The 6,000-nt window shown below is 41.3% G+C and overlaps 1 long non-coding RNA gene across 1 annotated transcript in view; it reads left to right on the top strand.

Annotated features, from left to right (window-relative positions):
- Positions 1 to 339: 339 nt before the first annotated feature.
- The window catches only part of LOC122723216, a 29,527-nt gene continuing 23,866 nt past the window's right edge, over positions 340 to 6,000 (top strand). The window contains exons 1-2 of the long non-coding RNA XR_006350171.1: positions 340 to 603; positions 713 to 799. This is a non-coding gene — a long non-coding RNA (uncharacterized LOC122723216). The remainder of the gene's footprint in view (positions 604 to 712; positions 800 to 6,000) is intronic.

The raw sequence follows: 6,000 nt of genomic DNA, 5'->3' as shown, positions 1-6,000 counted from the left end.
TACAGGAAGGGAAGGATAATGGGTTTGAAATTAAAGCTGATGGTTGCTTATATTACCAAAACAGAATATGTGTGCCAGACATAACTGAGTTAAAGAAGAGTATACTTGAAGAGGCTCATAGTAGTCCCTATGTTTATTATATATATATATATATATATATATATATAATAAACATAAATAAATAAATAATAAATAAAAAGAAGAAGAATAAAAAAAAAAGAAAAAGAGAAGAGAAAAAAAGAAAAGATAAATTAAATTTTAATGTAAGCCAAGTGGCACAATCAAATAAAAAAGAAAAATAAAAGAAAAAGAGAAAAAGAAAAGAAGAAGAATAAAAAGTTAGCAGAGAAGGAAAAGAAAAAGCCGGAAGAACATTTTCTTCAACTTTTTTTTTTCCTCTCTTTCCCGTGAACCCAATAGAAGACCCATTCCTCCATCTTTTATTTTTCACACCAAAATTGCTTCAAAATTCCATCTCCAATCAATTCTCCATCTTCTCCCAACACCTTTCCAAAGAAGAATTTGAAGAGAAGAATGGAAATCAAAGAGAAATTTCAAGGGTGAGGGGGGAGTGAATAGTAACCAAGGGTTTAAAATTTAAAGGTATGTTGGGGGTTTTTGTTGTAGGGTTATCTCATATTATTTTATGTGAATATTTCTAAGAAATATTGTATTAATTTGATTTATTGGTTTATTTTTTTTCATGAGGAAGAAGTGGAAAGGAAAAGTGGAAGTTCCAAAGGCAAAGAAAAGGAAGAGTAGAGGAGTAAAGCTTGTAGAATATTTTGGAAATTCTAAGGTTTGTGCTCAACCCCATTTGAATAAATTCAAGAATTTGTTAATTAGGTTTTATTTGAAATTTTACTATCCTAGTAGAAGTAGACCAAGTGAATAATAGATTAATTATATTGAATTTTAAAATTAATATGTAATTTAATCACAAATTAGGTTATGGAACAAATGAAATGACTTATATTCTTGGATAGAAAAATAATTTGGTTAGATATAGTGACAAGAAAAAAAAAGAAAAGAAAAATGAAATAAGGTATCTTGTGATAAATAAAAAAAAAGAATATTAGATTAGAAAAAAATAAGAATAATAATAAGAAAAAGAACAATAGTTAATTAATTAAGGATTAAATTGTGAATTTGTAATTTATGTAGTTGAAGTAAATTTACATGATAGGACGATGTTTAAAAGCACGGTTGTAATATTAGAAAGTATTATCGTTTAAATAATTGACAGTTACAGTGTATTGATAGTTTTTGTCCTCTGTTTAAATGTATAAATTATTCAAAGTCTGGCCCTAGTGAATTTGGTGGGTATTGTGAGTTAGTTTAAGGGTGTGGCATGCCATATATAAATCTTGCAGTACTGCACTACAGTTACACTGCACTACAGTTACACTGATTCTTGGGATACAATGAGATATCCTACAATTATAGAATCGGCTTTTGAGCCATACAGTTATTGTAACGACCCGAAAATCGGACCGCTACCGGTGCTAGGATCCAGATCGGCTTAAGGCCGCCGGGACTCGTAGCAAGCCTGACATATAACCTATAAACCTGTATAATCCCATACATGATCAACAATCATACATAAAAATTAAAACTTTTCTTTCCATTCATACACCAAACTCAACATGTGCATGCACTGTATATAACATAAATCATAAACATTGATCCCTCTGTGGGATCTCATCAGTGCCCCCAATGGGTGACATAACATATGCTGAGTTGGTTTACATAAACATCATAAAAATCTCTAAGATCATGTATTAAAAGGGATAGCAACAATCTTATGGTCAAGCACACCTCTAACATCCATAGACATCATCTCATTACATATCTAAACTGATTAAGACATTACATTACAATTTGATCATGTCCATTGCTAGCTATTACATAAACATGACTTCTTTACTCTATCCGGACTCCTGCTCTACACTGTACCTGCAAGCCTGGGGGAAAAGGGAGAGGGGTGAGCTAAAAGCCCAGTGAGCAGAACTATAAAACATATTAACACTATGCTCTATGAAATGCATCATAACACAGACAATTCACATAAGGGTTGGGTGAACTTGTCACCAATTAGTCCAAGCTAACTCTGTGCCAGGCCGTAGCATGGGGTCCTGGTCTTCCTGTCATAACATACATTACTTACCATTGCTCCAGGGCCTCCTCTGGGCTCCTGGTCTTCGAGTCCTATAACCATGCCAGGCCGTAGAATGGGGTCCTGGTCTTTCCTTACTCTGTGCCAGGCCGTAGAATGGGGTCCTGGTCTTCCTGTCATGGACTAATTGGGTCATCCAATATTCACCCACATCAACAACAATCGATGCAATGCGGCATATTCGTGAAACTAATACAATCATCCTATTGCATAATCATGATGCATGAAACATGATAAAACATTTAATTTCTCGATTTAAAAGATTTAAGTTTAGTTCCACTCACCTCTGGCTGACTCTGACAACACCGAAGCAGCTGAACTCACTGCTGGGGTCCTCGGTTCCTCGGGTCCGAACCTACACAGGTGGACTCAAATGAGGGACCAAACATACTAGAACATAACTATAAATGTAATACCCGGCTAAGTCAGACATCGGAATTCCTACCGTCCGGTGGAATTCGGGGATGTCAGAGACTTCTAGTACGGTATTAGAAAGAGTTGCTAAATGTTGTTAAGACTTTGTAAGGTTTAGCGTAGAAAACGAGGTGAGTTTCGTGGAGAAGTGGCCAAAGGAGTTTTTGTCATGTTCGGCCCCCGAAGGTTAAGTTCGGCCGCCGAAAGTGCCCAATGTTCGGCCCCCGAAGGTTATGTTCGGCCCCCGAAAGTTGCATGGTTTTGCATGCAGTTTCGGCAGCCGAAGCTGAGGTGGTCGGTTAGTTGTGCACACTCCTCAGTCCGTGGTTTGGCCAGGTGTTCACCTCCAGATCATGACCAGAGGGTAGGCCACGTCTCCCTTGACTCATCTGCAAGCTTTTATCAGCTTATGCAGAGGGTTGGTTGTGTCTAAGTGGTTTGAAAGGTTTTGAGAGAAAAGAAGAGTGTTGGAGGTGTGGTGAAGGTGAAGTCGTGGTGGCCATAGTTCAGTGTTTAGGTTGTCCCAGCATCTGGTTTCAAGAGGTAAGGGAAGCTTTTAACTTGTTTTCATGGTTTATGAACAGCTTGTAAGGAGGTTAAGGGTAGAGTTGTTTATATAGGTGTTAGGTATAGTTTTGATGTTTTAATGGTGTAAGCATGTTATGTGTATTGTTTTGTTGGCGTTTAAGTTGTTTGATGCTCCTTTAGGCTTGTTAAAGTGTTTATGCATGTTTTAGAGGGGTTAACTGCATGTATTGAGGGCTGAGCAGGTGATGGAGGGACTGGCAGGCGTCCTTGTGCACGAAACTGAGTTCTGGATGAACTCAGGTTCGGCCGCCGAAAGTCCAAGTTAGGCCGCCGAACATGCCTGACTTTCGTCTCTGGAGGAGACATTCGGCCGCCGAAGGTGCTGCCGAAGGTGCCCTGTCCAGCCTTCCTTTGCTTGTTTTGCATGCATGTTTTGAGGTGTTCTCGAGGGGTTTTTGGGAATTGTTTTATCAGTTGCATAGAGTATATGTGGTGCCTCATTTGCGTCCTCCATTGTAGGATTGGACCCGAGGAACCGAGGTGTTTAGCAATCATAGCTATTGCAGAGTTAGAGGTAGCCCAGAGTTAGCCAAGCAGTGGCTACAGGTGAGTGGAACTAAACTTCCTATTTGATTTGCGAAATGACACGATTCTAGCATGCTCCATGCATCATACACTGCCATGTTATATCTTAGGTTGTGTTGCATTAGAATTCACGAATATGATGCATTGCGTAAGATGTTTGTTCCTGTGGATGAATGTTGGATGATCCTTAGCCCATGACAGAGAGCAGATACAGAGTTATGGCATGAGATAGCCATACCAGGTCGCCCCTGGATAGGCCAGGTCGCTCCTGGTACTATAGTCAGAGCACAGAGCAGAGTTAAGAGAAGACCAGGTGATGACATCGTCTCCCTAGCACAGTTGGTTATGTTATGATATCAGAGCAGAGATAAGAGTAGACCAGGTGATGACATCGTCTCCCTGGCACAGTTGGTCAGATTATCACATGTAGTTGAGGGCTGTTGGTGACAAGTTCATCCTTGAGCTGATATGTTTGTGATGTGATGCATTTCATGAAAGCATGTAATTAATGAACTGTTTTACTGTTCCTCCTCACTGGGCTCTAGAGCTCATCCCACTCCCTTAACCCCAGTTTTGCAGGTCCTGAGATAGCTATGGGAAATCAAAGTCAGCAAGAGTACAGAGGAAAGTTGTGCGTGAATGTATGCTGTAATAGTGTAGTGGACATGATGTAATTTGTAATTAAAAGTTTAACTGTCATGTACTGTATAGATCTGTACTGTCATATACGGTTAGACTTGTGCTTTCCCTAGTGTTTTTGCTGTTGCGTGATGTATGCTTAATCCCCTGTACATGAATCTTGTTTTACGTTTCTTGATGAGAAATGTGTGAGTTAGGCTTAATGTATGGCTTCGCTGAGATACCAGTGGAATGTGTTACAGATTAAAAGGGTTCATGCCCATGACCCACAGTAGATAGTAGTCCCTGGTATAGGCCCTGAGGGCCATTTCAGATTGACATATCTGAGTAGCAGCAATTAAGCCTACGGAGTTTTGCAGGCTTGTTGAGTCTATTTGTATCATGTCTGGGATTTATCAGGTACACAGAGAGTATAGTCGGCTTGCTACGGGTCCCGGCGGCCTTAAGCCGATCTGGATCCTAGTGCCAGTGATGGTTCGGACCGTTACTGAGGGGTACCGGTTTCCGGGTCGTTACAGATTGGTATCAGAGCATAGGGCCTCAAGAGTACGGTGTGTTGAGATATCCCACATCGGAAAGAGGTGTTGTTTTGTATAGGAAGGAAAGCACAATAAGTTAAATTCATGTCCACTAGGATAGGATGTGGAGTCCTGTCTTGCATGCTGATGTGAAATGCCAAGATGAGTTGCATGTTTAATGTTATGTTCTTTATATGTGTTGTGGATTCATGTATTCTCACATGGATCATTTCCTGATATATTTGTGTGATGTTGTGCTTTTCAGAGGCAGGATGAGAGGAACTCGTCGATCTGTTAGATTGACAGGAGCTCCGCCGGAGGATGAGGACATGGATGCTCATCTCCCCGTTCTGCAAAGGGCAACATCAGATAGTATAAGCAGAGAAGGTACATCAAGGGACCCTAGAAGGTCTGTTGATGAGAGTAGAAGGGGAGTCGTTCAGAGTGGTATGTCAGGGTGTATGAGAGGAATAGAGGAGGATGAGCAGAGTAGAGATGGTAGCTTTGGCAGGAGTAGGTTGGGAGGAGATATGGGTGAGTCCCAAGGAGGCACTCAGGCCTCGAGGTTTGTTCCACCTCAGTATCCACCCTACCAGTGGGGGGCAGAGTACCCGATGAGAGGTACATCAGAGTTTCCTAGGCATAACCCATATCCCACCTTTATGCCCTATCCTTCCTTTTACCCGTCATATCTACAGTATCCCATGTTCCCACCCGTCTTTGGTTACCCAGGGTCAGTAACCCCTAACCCGGGGCATGTTACACCTCCTCCACCACCAGTAGAACCAGTAGCCCCAAGTGTCCAAACACCCAAGCCAAGTTCACCTGGGGACAGTATGGTGCAGATGACAGCTTATTTGAGGTTGGATGTTCCCAACTTTGAGACTGGTGATGACCCTGTTGCGTATCTTAGACTGGTCAAGATGATAACTGATGAGTTGGGAGCCAGTGAGAGTAGAGCCATTCAGATGGCAGGGAGCACATTGAATTGTGTGCAGGCAAGGGAATGGTTCACCCAGTATGTGGACCCGAGGGTAGAAAGCTTATCCTGGGAGCAGTTTACTACAGAGTTTGCAGGATGGGCTTGTCCAGATAGCTTAAAGGAACATAAAGAGAGTGCATGTGAGCAGCCAGGGCAGA

This window comes from Manihot esculenta, chromosome 3 (assembly GCF_001659605.2).
Source record: "Manihot esculenta cultivar AM560-2 chromosome 3, M.esculenta_v8, whole genome shotgun sequence".
Taxonomy (NCBI): Eukaryota; Viridiplantae; Streptophyta; class Magnoliopsida; order Malpighiales; family Euphorbiaceae; genus Manihot; species Manihot esculenta.
The sequence above is the reverse complement of the archived record's forward strand: the minus strand, read 5'-3'. Positions and strand labels throughout refer to the sequence as shown.